The 17,943-nt window shown below is 45.1% G+C and overlaps 1 pseudogene; it reads left to right on the top strand.

Moving 5' to 3' along the window:
* Positions 1 to 17,943, top strand: part of LOC115089436 — a 1,328,227-nt pseudogene that overhangs the window by 749,422 nt on the left and 560,862 nt on the right.

Below are 17,943 nucleotides of genomic sequence, written 5' to 3'. Positions count from 1 at the left end.
TACCGAAGTTCTTGTATCCGATACAAATCACTCCGGTTTACATAAAACAGTGAAATGCCAAAACGGAAGGGGCTTTACATATAACTATAAGACAACGGGCTTTACATATAGCTATAAAACTATAATAACAACGTACAACTGAAACATGGTATAGAGAATAGTTACAAGAGAAGGAAAAACTTTTGATATCAATATCATATTATAGAGATAAATAACGGGTATGGTAGATTTGAAAATAAGCTAAAATAAATAAAGGTAAAAGTAATGCATTAAAACAGTATAAATGCGAAAGTAATAAGCGCAGTATATACAATAAAGCATATTATCTTAATGGGGGAACATGTGGAAGCGTTGATTTGATTGATAACTCTGTTGTATATTATATCAAAAGTGATCCCTTGAAATATCCTCCGATCTGATTCCCACCCCCCCCCGATAATAAAAGCCCTCCCCCCATCTCCCCTCCCCCTTTCCCCTCCTCCACCCCCCTCCCACTCGTAACACACCCGCCTCTGAAAGATAGGCAGGATACTCTCCGGAGTAAAGTAACGTCCCCCTCACCCCCCTTCATCCCAATATACAAACTTCCTCCCACAACCTAGAACAGAACCACAGTAAACATAAAAACAAGGAGTTTCTTGAAAGCATGAGATGTCCAAAGGGACATACAACACCCGTTCATCTGGACTTGATCCCTGTTCTATATACAGTTAATCAACCGTCCCGGCTACCACAGGGCCGTCCATCCAAGTAGGAATACTGAAACCTTTGCCCTTATGCGATAAGAAATCAAATCTCTGCGATCAAGTATCCGCCGAACCGGACGCGCTAGGCCTTTGCTCCCGGGACCCAGTAGAGTTTCGCTGTAATCTAGAGCCAGAAGTCCCCTTCCTCTGCCATCATGGGCGGTCCACCGCCGCCGGTTTTGGTGCTCCACGCGCCACCTCCGGAAGAGTTAGACCCTCCTCAGCTAGTACTTGAGCCGCCTCGGACGCCATCTTGATGAAGCGGGAGCGGCCATCTTTTGTGAATGCGAGGCCTGTAGGGTACACCCATCTATATCTCAAGTTCTCACGTCATAAGAATGCGTTGACTGGTTGAAAATCCCGGCGTTTTTTCAGTGTAGCCGCAGCAAGGTCATTATATATTGTAACGCTTTGGCCTTCCCACGTTATGGTTCCCATCTTATTTATTTATTTTATTTTTTATCTTGCGGGCTTGTGGCATGATGATGGCTTGCGGGCCATGATGATCTTGCGGGCTTGCGGCATGATGATGGCTTTCGGGCTTGCGGCATGATGGCTTCTTTCATGCTAAAACTATGCAAGCAAGTGATGATATCTCTGGGGATATTTGTCCGCGGAGCCTTCAGGGTTCTGTGCACCCTATCCAAAATAATGTCGCCATCAAAAGAGTCTCCTTGCTCCGCTCTGTTGTTAAGCACTGATCTGCAAAGTCTTTGCACCACCATGGCCACATTCGCAAACTCCGTCGTTTCAGGTATTCCTCTCACTCTAATATTGGCCCGTCTCGATCGATTTTCCAAGTCCTCGATTTTTAGCATTAGATCCTCGTTGGACATTTGGAGTGCCGTGACATCTTTTCTGATGTATTATTCTATGGAAGGAATATGGAGGATTAGGGGATGTGTGATGGTATATTTTGTGTTTATATTTAGAAGAGGAAAGTGCCGCGTAGAAGAAATTGCTGCTATATTGACACAAATGAGAGCAGTTGCGAATGGTGGATCCGTTATTATGGGTGAAGACGCGGTAGGTATATCTATAGTAATGAGGGGTAAAGGGAAAAAGAGGGGGGTTGTGTGTTAGTAGTGGTTTATATGATGAGGTTTGATTTTAATTTTTGTAGTAGACTCGTGCTATGGACATGAAGAGGTATGAGGAGAATAATTAGTAAGTGGTATTAATGGCTTAGAATAATTATACTATAATGAAACTAGGGAAGGGTACTATTAATGGTTTTTATATATTATAGGTATAGAGGTTGACATTTGGACGACATGTGAACAGTGGCGATTGCAGTTTTGGAAATTGCCTGTGTAGAAGAGATTGACCCAGGGATTTGATGGGAACGTTGTAGGATTATATCCCCTGACGAAGCCCGAGTGGGGCGAAACAAGGGTCCTTTCTGGGAAGTGGGAAGCATATTGGGATTTTAGATGAAGATGTTAGATATGTATGATGTGTGTATGGTTTGATGTATGAATGGGTGGGTGGGTATGTATGATGTGTGATAACAGTAGAAGTGATTTATATGTTTTTGTGATATGTTTATATGGGAATATGATTATGATGATGTAAAGTTTGGTATGCCTCTTTAACATGTCCATAGGTGTTAATTGCGAATGTATATGGGATTTTGAAAAAATAGTGTGTATATGTTGTATTATGTATACATTCCTTGTGTTTAAATGGTATATAATAAATACAAATACTGTACTTTGATAGATATATGTATGAGGTGTTGATGTATAAGATATGTGTACGATTAAATTAAGGATGCTCCTACATGTATATGCTGTATACTATGTCCGGTAGAGGAATGTGATATACTCTCTGTGTTATATACCTAGCAGCCAAGTGGGCCATAGAGACTTTAAAATATTATCTGTTAGGAAGACATTTCGTTTTAGTTACTGACCATTCTCCACTGCGTCGACTAAATGTAATAAAGGACTCCAATTCGCGTTTAATACGCTGGTACCTAGCCTTACAGGCAAATAAGTTTGAAGTACGACATAGAGCAGGGAAAGAACATGTGAACGCAGACTTCCTCTCCAGGCCAAGTGAAGAAAAAGGAACTCCCGGGAGTTTTAAAGGGGGAGGGGGGGATGATGAGGTTCACGATGTGCCCAGGGAGGAAAACCCAGCCCAGATCACCCCAAGGAGGGCCTGGGACAGACCCAGACATCAGAGATGGTCAAAGAATCTTGGGAGGATTCATTTCCCAGCTTCTTTGAGGCGGGGTTAAAGCAATGGGAAGACAAAGAGAGGGTTGATTGGACACCTGAGGCTAGCACCCTGGGGGAGGGAACACACACACCTGAGCCCATGATTACAGATGAGGAAGTCAAAGGCAACACAGGGGAGTTTAAAGGAGAGCTCAGTTTCCCAGGGGAGGATTAAGACATGAGGTAGACGTTCCTGCAGTAGAAACTGCATCTGCAAACATGGACAAAGAGGAAGTGTGATTACTCTGGGTTTTGGGTTTCTTTTGACTGGCTTGTTTTTGTAAAAGGACTGAGGAGACCATTGCCTGCAGCACAACTATGGAGAGAAGGGGAGAGTTGTACTACTGCCTAGCAGGGTGGTGCGTTTGCTGGAAGGCTAAGCTGTTTTTTTTCCCCCATCAAACTGAGTGAATTTATAACTAGTATTGTTTGCATTTTTGAACTGTGAAGTAGAGCCTAAATCTACATTGTGTGGACTACCCAGTGCCAGAGAGGGGCTCCCCATGCCTGGGGCTTCATTATTGTATGTTGGATACAGACTTCTTTTGTTATTTCTTGCTTCAGAGCTGAGCTAGCATTGGGCTGTGGTGCTGGACATTATAAAGGAGCTGGACTTGTTGTGTGAGCCTATCCAGAGGCTGCTTCAGAAGCAACAACCTCACTGTGGTTTGAAGAGTCCTGCAGTAAGGAACTACCCTAGGAAGCACAATCTGTGGACCGAGGGAACCTGGGATCCTCTCTAGCTGGTACCTTGGGACTCCATACAAAGCAGTATGTTACCATGTGGTGCAGTAACTTATACTGCACCACATGGTAACATTTCCATAAATACACCCCTTTTTCATAACACATGCATTATTAACTTTTTTTGATGAATGATGGGGTTAGTTAGCAGCTCCTACTAGAGTCTGTATGAATCGAAATGTACAAGGCCGAGCACAGGCTGCTCCAACGGGAGTCTGTGTCGGTAGAGTTGTTCACAGCTGAGCATTCCCCAACAAAAGGCCTGTAGATGTTTCTCCCTCAGGGGGGAGAATAATGTCTAAAGCACTAGGCAGATGTACTGTATTATTTCAACAGAAAAACTAATCGGTACTAAGGCGGGGTTGTCAGGCATATCAGAAAAAAGTTTTCAACAAAGTTTAAACATATTTTGCCAAGTTGTGGCATTCAGGACTTCAGCAAATGTCAAACAAGTTTGCAATTCCAGCCACAAAGGTAATAACAAATGTATAAATTAAGCAGGATGTTAGACAAAATGTATGCAGTTATATGTCCTGAATGCATTGTGCTATCCTGAAAAGTAGACTTGTTTTGGATTCTTGAGGACTGGCATTGAGAACCCCTATTGTAAATCTTTTTTTCTTTCTATTGGGAAAAAGTAAAACTTGCCTTTTCTGCAGAATACGATTTTCCTATTATTGCTGAAGTTCCACACTTTGTTTGCACGCATTTTCACAGATCAGAAATCTTAATATTCAAACTAGTAACCTTCTGACTTTTCAGGTCGTAAATGGCACTTTTGCTGGATTTTCTGCATTCTTGGTAGAGATAAGGAGGATGGTAGTAGGAAAAGAATTGAAAAGTCAGGTAAAAGACAAGATGGCAGGGACAGGAGGGGGGGGGGGGGGGGGGGTGGGAACTGGTGTTGGGTTGTATATGGGAATTTAATTTACATGCTTATTTACCCAACTGGATCAAATGGATGGGTCAAGTAGTCTTTATTTGCCATCATGTACGATGTTACTATGAGCTATGTTGCTACGTTGCTATCAGACTGTTGTTCAGAAAGAACTTTGCCAGCCTCCGACTTACATTTTTCCCTTCTCCACCATCCACAATGCTGTAGAAAACCATGCCACCCACATTCCCATGCAGCATGCACTGAAAACATATATAGAGTATTTGCAAAATAATCAATCCAATTTAAACAATGCTTGGAAAAGAAGTTTAAAAGCTCAATAACAGTTCCAACTAAAACCAGGCATGACGTGACCTAGTGCTTGTCTAGGTTATGCCCTGTGGAAGGTAGATTGGTTTATATAAAAATGAATGCTTCCTTTTCATTTCTTTCTCCAACTAATCCAGAAATCATTACTGAGCCCAAAATATCCCCTAGGCATGTATAAGCTTTGAATCAGCAAACTGAATTGTATTCTGCAAGGTTTGATATTTATCAGTAGATAGGCCTCATAATAAGAGTTTGAGTAGAATAATAGCTACTTTAACCTTATCAGCTTCCCAGAGATTGATATTTAAAAACAGACCTTAAAGATCTGTCTTTAATAAATGAAACATATGATGCAAACCTCATTTTATATGCTTAATGCATCTTCTCTTAGATCTTTTTCCATCACTACTGAATACTGAAGATTTTGTTTTTCTTTATTTAATAATAATAAACTAATTACGTTAATGAATTCAGTTGATGATGTAGCAATCAACTGTGCACATTTTACTGTTCACAAAATCCCAATATTTCATTGTTGTCCACTGGCTTGATAGCACTGAATGAATTATTCAAGAGGACAAAGCTAACTGTAATGAGAATATCCATAATTTATATGGTTCTGTCTATGTACATAGTGCTGTATGTGATAATTCACATAGTTACAATGTCCCTGATGCAAACAGTTTGTACTCAGTGAACATGAGGAGGTTGAATGACATGTGAGTGTGAGAACTAGTTCAAGATCTCTTGGTTCCAGTTTTGTGCACCTGTCACTGCAATGCATACAGTCATAATGAAAATGTCTTGTTTGCACACAGGTATGTTAACTATTGTAGAAAGGAGCTCAAGAAAAACTAACTTTAAAATGTTTTTGTATAAGTTTTAAATATGGCCAGAGTATGCTGATATTTGGAGAAATTACTACTTACCTGATAATTTGATTTCCACTAAAGAGGGCAGGCCAATTCCAACAAGTGGGTTATGCACCTCTACCAGCAGATGGAGATGGAGTAAAAGCTGACATCACGGATATATAGCTCTGCCCCAACATCAGCCCACCAGTATTCTCTGGAAAAGCCAAACTGTACAAACTGATTATACTTCGAATGATTATTAACAATCACTCGTGCTTCCAATCCACAGAGAACACCGAGTGTAGATCAAATAATTAATGTTCACTAAACTGAGGGACTGAGTAAAACACTTACCAGTCCTCCAACAAATAGCAGGACCACCCTGCAATGTCTGCACCTAAAGAGCAAACCAAGGCAAAAAAACTGGCAGCCGAGGATGGGTCAGGGATTGGCTTGCCCTCCTTAGAGGAAAGGAACTTATCAGGTAAGTAATAATTTCTCCATTCCTGCACTCAGGCAGGCCAATCCCCATAAGTGGGATGCACTAAAGTCATTCCTGAACAGGGTGGGAGGCTGCCCGTGGTCCAGTTAAAACTGCACGTGCAAAAGCTGTACCCTGTGGAGACCAAACAGCTAAATAGATGGCTTGGAAAGGTATGCAAGAAAGATCACATCGCTGCCTGGGAAAACTCGGCCGGTGACGATAATCTAGGCTCTGCCCACAATAGCATCTGAGCCCTAGTGGAATGTGCTCTAAGTCATTTAGAAAAAAAGAATCTCAACAACCACACAGGTTGTGATGACATTTTTTTCCAAGGGGCTAAAGTTGCCCGCGTTGTCAGTTCCCCTTATTTATCTCTACCTTGGAGCAGAAACAATCAACCTGACTTCCTGACATGTTTAGTAGCCTACAAACATCTTAGATGCCGCTCAACAGCCAAGGTACATAAACAATCATTCTCATTTCTCTTCCTGCCCAGCACAGGCAGGAGAAATAGACCAATTCAAATGAAACTTTGAAACCATTTTGGCAACAGAAGTACAATCTAGAACTGCATCGCCTCCGGAGTCACACATAGAAAAAACTGTCTTTAAGAAAGTAGCTTCAAGGAAAGTCTACATAGTGGTCAAAAGGCAAGAGCCGTTAAGGATCCAGATCCACACTGAGGTTCAACAAGGACACCGGTAGCCACCAGGGAGGACAAAAATTCTTAACTCCCTTCAAGAATCGAGACACATCTGGAGGGGAAGACCAAGGCCTTCCATCAACTTGCCCTCCTAGAAGAGGCTAGAGCTGCCACATAAAACTTCCAAAAATGAATGGAATTTCCACTTTGAGAGGCTGAGAACCTCACACTTCACACCAGACCTTGAAAACACTCCAAACGCTAACATAAGCCAGAGATGTAAAAAAAAAAACCATCCCAGCCCAATACAGTATCTCAGGCAGTTATAAGGAGCTCCTGCCTAGCTCTGCCATGCAAGAAGCCAAGCGAATTCCTTGCAATGCAGATACGGGAAGCCAAGATGCTGCCCCTGCAGAATAAAGCCATTATCACCGCTAAGACCTTAAAGAAGATCCTGGGTGCAGTGTCCAGCCAGAAGGGCAAGGCCTGAAACCGATAATGATATCGCAGAACAACTCACCACAGGAACCACTGATGTTCGTGATGACTGGAAATATGTAGAAAACCTCCTTCAGATCTAGATATGGCAGAATTCCCCAGATTGCACTGCTATTGTTACAGTACATAGAGTACAGAAATGAATTACCCGCAAATGCCACTTATGGAACGGTGTCCCATATTTTCTTGCAATCTGAGAACAGGAATTATGGCCTTCAATTTCAACTGCCTCCTTAAGGAAGTCTCCACTGCCTCCTTCTTCTATAGAGAGTTGCAAGGTGAGACCACAAGGCAACCGCAGAGATACATATAAAACTCCAGAGCATAGCCTTCTCTTAACACTTCCAGGACCCATAACCCAACATGACCTGGACCCAGCTCTGATAACGGCGAGACAGACGAGGCGCTCTACTCCCGAAGCCCTCCTTCTTCTGAGGCTTTCTGGATCAGAAGGACTGAGACTTACCAAGAGGATGAGAACTCTGAGTACTGGAATGTTTGTTCTTAAGTTGCAGGAGTAGGTTTTGTAAAAATGTATATACATTTGGGGGAATGGATGTTTGTAGGCAGGTCTGTAGAATAGAGAGTATTAAAGAAGTATCTGTGGTAGCTTAAGCTCCTGAGCACTCCCTGCAAATGTTTTTCAGGCCATAACAAATTAATTTCCTTTTTTCCACATACCTCTTGAATATCAGCTCTGTACATTTTTTCTTTTTAATATTAGATGCTATTTGAATTATTTCATTTACTGGCCCTACAAAGGCTAAAACTAAATTGGAGTAATTCAGCCCTCATATGCATTGTGGGTGATAAGATCACAGTGCTCAGAGTTGCAGGAGCTGTGCATGAATGTTAGGCACAGAACTCTGATAATGTTAATAGTTTTGATTTTGTAATTGATATTGCAAAGGCAAAAATGCTGGAAGTTATCTGCTGAGAAAGGAAATAGTCCGCAAAGCTGAGAAATACAAAGATACTCCGCTATCAGTGTCACCAGGCAAGCTATTTGTATTCATGAAATAAGGAGAGTGGTGGAGCAGAAGATACCAACAGGGACTTGAATCAGGGCAGGGAAAGGAGAGAAGGCAGAATCCATAGCCACAGGACCTGCTTGCAACACAGATGGAGCTGAAGGAACAGGGGAAAGGATTAGATAAGAAAGCACTAGAACCACATCCCTGAAGCATCAGAATTGTCTGGGGCTCAGGTTAAAAGAGGTTCCTGAGAATCAGGAAGTTTTTCCCAGCAACCAGAAGTCTGCCCAGCTCTCGTGCTCAATGAAACTTCTACATTTGCTCCAGTTTTGCTTGCAGCATCAGTCTCGCTCCCAGTTCCTGAGGCCTGATGTGCTTAGGATTGCCAACTGGATCCAGCTTTTCAGGACAGGCTGATCCGGTCCTGATTTTACCCCATTCCATGCAGGAACTTGTAGTTCTATTATATTACCCTAGAAAAGCAAGACTACAAGTCCTGCATGCATGAGGCAAAACCAGGACCACATCAGCCTATCCTGAAAATCTGGAGCTAGTTGGCAAATTCTAGCTCTGCTCCTGCATCAGAAACCAATTTGCCCCAGTCCTGCTTCTGGCTTCAGAGATTTTTCTGGTTACAGCTTTAACCTAGCCATCAAGAGCCATTTTACCATACATAGCCTTGCCTGTTGCTACTCAGTGCCAGACTCAAACTGGTAGTATTCTCGGGGCAGGCGACAAGACAGATGGGCAGCTTGACCTGTGGGGAGGAGAGAAGGAGCTCTTCCTGAAAATGGAGGCAAATGAGATTTTAAGAGATGAGGAAAATTCTGGGGAAAACACAGTGATCCATTTTACTTACTTCAGAAGTTGTGTAAAATAGGAGGGGAACTCCCTCCCCCCCCCCCCCCGTGGTACTTCCTCTTCCAAACACTGCATCTAGAGCATGTGCAGGGCATTGGTTTTACATACTATACTTGGTAGTACTTGTTTTTGGACAAAATCATTGCACATTTGTAATGTTACTTAAATATATTGGAAAAAATATTATGTAATGTAACCCAAAAGTTTTGCTTAAAACAAAATATTTTAGCAATTTAGATGTCTTGCTTTTTGTTTTCTTTTTTTTTTTTTTTTAACCCAATATTGACCACCATGTTTGTTAATTTTCTGTTCCTTCACTGGATGGCCTGCTGAGGAGGGACAACGTATTGCAGTGAGTAAAGAAAACAAAATTGCTTCTTTGTTTCTAATTATAAGCAATGCCTACTTTGATTCTAGCATCTGTTCCAGGCAAGGAAGTCACCCTACAGAATGATTTCCATGACAGCAGGAGTGTGAGACTGTACTGTAATTATGGAATACTGGAGCTAATGAGGGTGCACGTGAAAAAAACAATTTTTTGTGTCCCAGGCTGGCAGGAGTGTACTGTGCCCAGAACAGTCTCCAAATAAGATACTGGTGCCTCTATAAACTAATTATAAATAAGAATAATTTTATGATTTATTTTTTTTTAAGTTTTCAACTACTTTTCTACACCAGCTGATAGCCATTCTATTGCACAGATAACATCCTCCTCTGGCAAAGGAAATGATTGATGCTTTCTGCCAGTTGTATAATCCAAGTGACTGACTGTCACTGTCTGTTTATTAATACTGGTAAGGCTGCAGCAGGATCTGAATGACAAAAGTTTTCAGCTTCTTCAAGTAAAGTAACTTCTCTGAGTGATTTCAAAATGAAGATAATGAGCATTGGAGCAAAACATGTGTGGGCCTATGTATATTGCATTTATAGGACATCAAACAAGACAGAACCAAAACCACATAGCTCCACTGATTTGTTATAAGTGGTTTATAAGAATTGTTAACTAACTAAATAAATAAAACCCTGAAAATAAAATCTCATGACCAAGCATCTTATCAACATTTACTCAACAAAACCGTACCTAAGTTTCTCTGAGGGTAGATTTTCCAAAGGATCTTGTTGCCTATCTATAGAGTTAGTGGCCAAAAATGGAACAGATAAATAAAATACAATATAATTTTTATTTTATATTAGCTTAATCATTTGTATAGCGCATACCAGATGAGTACAGTGCTGTAGAGAAACATGGGATGGGGGATCACAATTTTCAAATGCCTAGTAGTCGTCGTAAAATGCATGCATACTTTCCCTTTGAAAATTTGCCCGCGGGAAAAAGTACGGACAGAGATTTTGCTCAAGCTTTTTTCTGCAGGAACATTTTCTCTGGCAAAAACAATATGAGCAGTTTTGAAAACACAAAACTATGCGTGTGGTTGCATTTGCCAACCCCAGGAATGCCTCCACTCAATGCAGGTAAACATATGCTTGCTGTTTCACATTGGGCGGGGAGGGGTGCACAGTTTTCAAAAAGCCCTTATATTTGGGCTAGTTGTACTGCTTTTAAACATTTTTCTCATAATGAACAGTCCCTACCTCTTACAATCTAATTAAGATAGAAAAAACCCAAACAAAACAAATAAGAAGCTTTGAGTTAAACAGGAAGGCCATAACTGGGAAGAATTAAACCAGGTGGGTTATAGGCAAAGGCACCAACTCTGAGGATACTTGAGCAACCCCAATATTGTTTCCTGCACATTGGGAGCTGAAAGCTCCATGCTGCAGAGCTTCCAGGGAAGGCAGGAAGGAAGAATTTCTGTCTCCTAGTTACTGCTCCCTCCTCCACCTGCAGTCTATTGGCTGTGGAATGTCTGACCAATGGGCTTTGGGGAGAGCAGGCACTGCACTTCTGTCTCCTAACTGTTATTCCCACCTTCCCCTGCAGCCTATTGGCTGATGGTGGAATGGCTGTCTAATGGAGGATCAGAGAGCAGCAACAGTCTAGGACAGACAGGCTTCCTGAGGTGCAGTGTGTTGCGCCGGAGGTGGACCCTTGGGCCGAGGTGGGGTTGACGCAACCCATAGGTAGGGACCTATGGGTCCCCACCATCGGCAGGAGGAGAGGGCTGATGAACAGAGGCCAGCTGGAGCTTCACCAATGCCAGCCCTTGTTCCCCGCGGGTTGAGCCTTTGTGTGCCGGGGCTGGCTGGACTTAGGTGAGCCTCTGTATGTGGTCGATGAGGAGATCGTAATCAGCCCAGAAACAGCAGAGGGGAGATGGTACAGTCTTACACTGGACAAGGAAGTGTCCTGGAGACTCGGGTGCCAAAGGAACATAGGCAGACAGGAGGCGCCTGAGCAAGAGCAGGCCGAAGCCTGAACAGACCAAGTGCAGGAAGTAGGCTGAAGAGGCATCAAGGAAAAGGGTTGAGTCAGGGCTGTCAGCAAGTAGAAGCAGTGGCAAGCAAGGCTGAGCTCTGATCATGGAGATAGTCAAGCGTATTCAAACGATGCTGAGGTTTGGGTCTGGAGAGAGGCAACGACGTAGTCAGGCAATGCAGAGGTCTAGGTCTGGAGAGAGGCAACGACACAGTCAGGCAATGCAGAGGTCTGGGTCTGGAGAAAGGCAACGGTGTAGTCAGGCAAAGCAGAGGTCCGGGCTTGGAGAGAGTCAACAGCGTGGTCAGGAGAAGCAGAGGTCCGGGCTTGGAGAGAGTCAACAGTGTGGTCAGGAGAAGCAGAGGTCCGGGCTTCGAGAGAGTCGATGGCGTGGTCAGGCAAAGCAAAGTCAAAGTCCGTGTAGGCAATACGAGGAAAGGTGAAGAGCAGGAACGTAAGAGCAAGGAGTCAGGAACCAGGAACAGCAAAGAACAGGAACATGGGCTTGAGACGAATATCTCAGGAGGCAACAAGTGCTCGACCAGCGAGGAGACCTGTTGCAAAGCTAGGGAGCGGAGCCAGGGCTTAAGTACTGGTGTTCCACTGACATCATCATCCGGGGCCGCGGCTTGATTCCCACCACGGGCCCTACTTAAGCATTAGTGATGCACGCGTGCCTAGGGAGGGATGTGGCACTGAGTAGCAGTGTCTCTCCGCAGGCCACACAGAGAGGCCTGACATGGAACAATGGACATGGTAGCAGGACCGGGAATGCCAGGTACTGTAACTGAGCCAGAAGCATGAGAGAAGGCGCGAGGATGAAGCTGGTGGCCCACCACCACCAGGGACGAGGAACCAAGAGCTGGAGTTACTGCAGAGAGGTGAGAGAGCCATGTTGCGGACGGCACGCATAACAGTACCCCCCTTTACGCCCCCCCCATGGAGGTCAGGGTTTGCCCGGATGGGCACGATGAAAGTGCAGGAGAAGGGTTTTGTCCAGGATGTTTTGAGCTGGTTCCCACGAGTTTTCTTCGGGACCGTAACCCTCCCAGGAAAGGAGGTATTCCCACTAGCGGCCCCTATGGTGGATGTTGAGGACTTCAGGTACCTTGTAGGTTGTATCAGTCTCAGCCACCAATGGAGGTGGTTCAGGATCCTTTCGGGAAGGCCAAGACAAGACCACTGGTTTTAGAAGATATGTGTGAAAAGTATTGTGTATTCCCAGCGTAGGTGGCAGCCGAAGCTGGTATGTATGTTGGGTGACCGAAAAAGTTCCAATGTACCTTGGAGCGAACCTTTGAGAAGGTATCTTGAGTCGGATATACCGAGTGCTCAACCAGACATTTTGACCGGGAAGGAATTCAGGGGCCGAGCATCAGTGAGTGTCAGCAAATCTCTTGACTCAGGAATTAGCTTGATGTAAGCGAAGGTTCGTCTGTTCCCATAAAGCCTTGAGGGCATCAGCTGTAGCCTGTGCAGCAGGGGATGGTACTGATAATGGTATGGGCAATGGTGATTGTAGTTGCTTCCCATAGATGATGGAAAATGGTGATGTGCCTGTAGCAGTGGCGATGTGGGAGTTGTGAGAAAACTCCGCCCAAGGAAGGAGTTCAGACAAATTGTCTTGGCAGTCATTTATGTAGGCGCAGAGAAAAGCCTTTAAAGAGTGGTTCATACACTCAGCTTGTCCATTGGCTTGAGGGTGGTGAGCAGTTGTTAGACTGATGTTAATGCCGAATTTTCGGCAAAGGGCACGCCAATATCTAGTAACAAATTGTGGACCCCTATCAGAGACAATGTCCTTGGGTAGGCCATTTAATCTGAAGATGTGATGAAAGAATAGGTGTGCCAACTCAGGAGCAGATGGTAGGCCCGGTAGAGGGACAAAATGGGCCATCTTTGAAAATCGATCTATGGTTACCCATATAACAGTATGGCCCTTAGATGGAGGCAAGTCCACGATGAAATCCATAGACAGGTGGGTCCACGGTTCCTCAGGAGCTGGAAGTGGGTGAAGCAAACCCCAGGGTCGACCAACTGTGGGTTTTTGTTGTGCACAAGTGTTACAGGATTCGAGGTATGCTTTAGCGTCAGAGACCATAGTGGGCCACCAGAAAAACTGCTGGAGCAGCGCCAAGGTTCGTGCTCGCATTGGGTGGCCAGTAAACTTCAAGTCATGCGCCCACCGGAGGACTCTTTCTCGGAGTCGTCGGGGCACAACAGTTTTCCCAGTAGGGACTGGGTGAGTAGCGGATAAGCAAATACAAGCTGGATCTATTATATGGCCGGGTTCTTCCGGATTATCTTCAGGCTCGAAAGAGCGTGATAGGGCATCTGCCCAGAGGTTTTTTCAGCTGGACGGTAACGAAGTTCAAAGTTCAACGTGGAAAAGAATAATGCCCATCGGGCCTGTCGGGCGTTAAGACGTTGGGCATGGCTCAAATGTTCCAGGTTCTTGTGGTCAGTGAATACAATTTGTGTTGAGCATTCTCTAACCACGGGCACCATTCTTCAAGGGCCAGTTTGATGGCAAGTAACTCGTGATCTCTGATACTATAATTTTGTTCCGCAGATGAGAACTTGTGAAAGTAGAACGAACATGGGACTATGGATCCAGAAGCGGTGCATTGGCTCAGGACTGGCCCAGCCCCAATCGCGGATGCATCCACTTCTACCTGAAAGGGGCAGTTTGGGTCAGGGTGATGAAGACAAGACCCAGCCTGGAAAGCTTCTTTAAGATGGTGGAAGGCTATGATGGCTTCCGGTGTCCAATTTCAAGTGTCTTGGCCCTTGTGAGTCAATGCAGTCAGAGGGGCGGCCAAGGTTGAATAGTGTAGAATAAAATGGCGATAATAATTTCAGAATCCTAAGAACCGCTGGAGAGCCTTAAGACCCACGGGCTGCGGCCATTCTTGGATTCCTTTTAACTTGGCAGGGTCCATAGAGAATCCTTGTTGGGAAATAATATACCCGAGGAAAGGCAGACTGGATTTCTCAAATAAACACTTAACCAACTTCGCAAATAAGTGATTCTCACGAAGGCGTTGGAGGATGGTATGGACATCAGTGTGGTGTGTGGCCAGATCTTTAGAAAAGACAAGGATGTCATCCAGGTACGCCACAACCTTGGTATACAGCAAATCTCTGAAAATTTTGCTTATCATGCGTTGGAAAACTGCGGGCGCGTTACAGAGACTGAATGGCATCACCAAGTATTCATAATGCCCATCTCTGATGTTAAAAGCTGCTTTCCAACTGAGAATGGTGATGTTCCAGTAGCTGTGGCAATGTGAGAGTTGTGAGACAACTCTGCCCAGGATAGGAGGTCTGAACAATTATCATGTCGGTCATTGTTGTAAGCATGCAGGGAAGGCCTTCAAGGAGCGATTCATTCGTTTAGCTTGCCCGTTGGCTTGGGGATGATAGGTGATCGGTAAGTTGATGTTAATACCGAATTTTTGGCAGAGGGAGTGCCAGTACCTGGCAACGAATTGAGGACCTCGGTCTGAAACAATATCCTTGGGTAAGCCATGCAGTCTAAAAATATGGTGGAAGAATAAACGTGCTAGCTCTGGAGCAGATGGTAGGCCCAGCAGAGGGAAGAAATGGGCCATTTTTGAAAAACGGTCTATGGTGACCCATATTACGGTGTGACCCTTTGAAGGCGGCAGATCCACAATGAAATCCGTAAACAAGTGAGTCCACGGTTCTTCGGTGCTAGAAGTGGTTGTAAAAGACCCCAAGGTCGACCGACTGGGGGTTTTTGCTGTGCACAGATGTTATAGGATTCGACGTATGCTTTCACGTCAGAGACCATGGTGGGCCACCAGAAGAACCGCTGGAGCAGTGCCAAGGTTCGTGCTCGACCTGGGTGACCAGCGAATTTGGAATCGTGTGCCCAGCGGAGAACTCTTTCTCGGAGTTGTCGGGGCACAACTGTCTTTCCAGCAGGAACTGGATGAGTGGCAGATAAGCAAATACAGGCTGGGTCTATTATATGAGTATGTTCTTCCAGAGTGTCTTCAGGCTCGAAGGATTGTGATAGGGCATCTGCCCGGAGATTTTTGTTGGCTGAGTGGTAGTGGAGTTCAAAATCAAATCTGGAGAAAAACAAGGCCCATCGAGCTTGACGGGCATTGAGATGTTGTGCTTGACTCAAGTGTTCCAGATTCTTATGATCGGTGAACACAGTAAATTTGTGTTGGGCGCCCTCTGGCCACGGGCACCACTCTTCGAGAGCCAATTTTATGGTGAGCAGCTCATGATCCTCGATGCTGTAATTTTGCTGTGCAGATGAAAATTTACAAGAATAAAAGGAGCAGGGAACTACGGTACCAGAGGTGGTGCGTTGACTCAGGACTGCCCCAACCCCAATGGCGGAGGTGTCAACTTCAACCAGGAACGGGCAATTTGGGTCAGGATGATGCAGACAGGACCCTTTCTGGAAGGCTTCCTTCAGATGATGGAAGGCTGCGATGGCCTCAGGAGGCCAACTTCGTGTGTCTTGACTCTTACGAGTCAAGGCTGTCAATGGAGCAGCCAGGGTAGAATAGTGTGGGATGAAATGACGATAGAAGTTGAGGAATCCAAGAAGCGCTGGAGTGCCTTAAGGCCCACCGGCTGTGGCCAATCCCGGATTCCCTTTAGTTTGGCTGGATCCATGGAGAACCCTTGTCAAGAGATTATATAACCAAGAAAAGATAGTCTGGATTTCTCGAACAGGCATTTGTCCAATTTTGCAAACAGATGGTTTTCACGAAGGCGCTGAAGGACGGTACAAACTCAGCGCGATGAGTGGCAAGATCTTTGGAAAAGACGAGAATATCGTCCAGGTAAGCCAAGACTGGTGTACAGTAGATCTCTGAAGATTTTGTTCATCATTCGTTGAAATACTGCGGGAGCGTTACAGGGGCATGTTAGGGGCAGTTTTCCAAATGTCATCGGGATGGATTCTTACCGGCTTATACGCCCCGCGTAAGTCCAGTTTTGTAAATATGGAGTTACCCTGGAGGCGATCAAATAATTTGGAAATTAATGGCAAGGGATATTTATCCTTAATGGTGATGGCATTTAGGCCGCTGTAGTCGATGCACAGTCTAAGTGACCTGTCTTTCTTGGTCACAAAAAAGAATCCTGCCCCAGCGGGAGATGTAGACGGGCGAATGAATCCCTTCGCGAGATTTTCCTGGATATATTCTGTCATAGCCTTCGTCTCGGGCAGAGACAGAGGGTAGGTCTGTCCTCAAGGAGGCATGGTTCCTGGAAGGAGGTCGACTGGACAATCAAACCTTCGGAGAGGTGAAAGGAGGTCGGTCTTTTGCTTGGAGAACACGTCCTCAAAGGCTGCAAACGGAGCAGGTATGCCAGAGGACGTAGTAGCCAGAGGGATTGGCGGAATCACTTTCTGCAGACAGGACTGGTGGCAAGCAGGACCCCACTCCACCAGTTACAATGAACCCCAGTTGAATTGGGGGGAATGCTTCTGTAGCCAAGGGAGTCCAAGAACTATGGGATGGATGGATTTCTCCAACACTAGTAACTCAAGTTCCTCGGTATGTAAGGCTCCAGTACGTAACTGGACAGGTTATGTAGTCAAGAAAATGTGGCTGGGTAACGGCTTTCCATAGATAGAAGCAATCCATAGCGACGTTTCAAGCTAGTGGGTCTTAATGCCCAAAATCTGAACAAGGTCCTTGAGAATGAAATTACCTCCAGCTCCGGAGTGAACCAGAGCTGGAACCGGAAAGGGCCGGGAATCCCAGATCAGGGTAACTGGTACAGATAACTGAGGGACTAGAGAGGTTGCACCCAAGTTCAGGACCCCTACTGAACTCGGGCCAAGAGGTTTCCCGGACGGATAGGACAAGTCTGTAAATGGTGGCCAGGTGCTCCGCAATATAGACACAGACCAGTTTGCCTCCGCTGGAGGTGCTCTTTTGGTGTCAACCACCCACGGCCCAACTGCAAAGGCTCTTCTGTCTTAGCCACCCTAGTATCACTGCTGAGAGCAGGGTTGTTGGTAAGAGGTGGTGAAAAGGAACGAACCCGTGAAGGCTTCTTGGGCATTCGACTCTCCTGGTGACGCTCTTGGAGACGATGGTCAAGTCAGCCTGCCAAGTCTATAAGGTCCTCCAGAGAGGAAGGGAGTGTTACATGCGGCCTCGAAAGGCCTTGCATTCTGTTACATGAGTGGGTGGTTTTGTGTGCCCTTGGGCCTCAGCCCGAACCCAGACGGATCCAGGACCGAACCGAGGGTTGATGGCGTGTTCCAGCATGGCTGACGGTCTTACCCTCTGCCAGGCCTGCAAGCTCCCAAGGCCAACAAAATGA

Source organism: Rhinatrema bivittatum, chromosome 4 (assembly GCF_901001135.1).
Source record: "Rhinatrema bivittatum chromosome 4, aRhiBiv1.1, whole genome shotgun sequence".
Lineage (NCBI taxonomy): Eukaryota > Metazoa > Chordata > Amphibia > Gymnophiona > Rhinatrematidae > Rhinatrema > Rhinatrema bivittatum.
The sequence above is the reverse complement of the archived record's forward strand: the minus strand, read 5'-3'. Positions and strand labels throughout refer to the sequence as shown.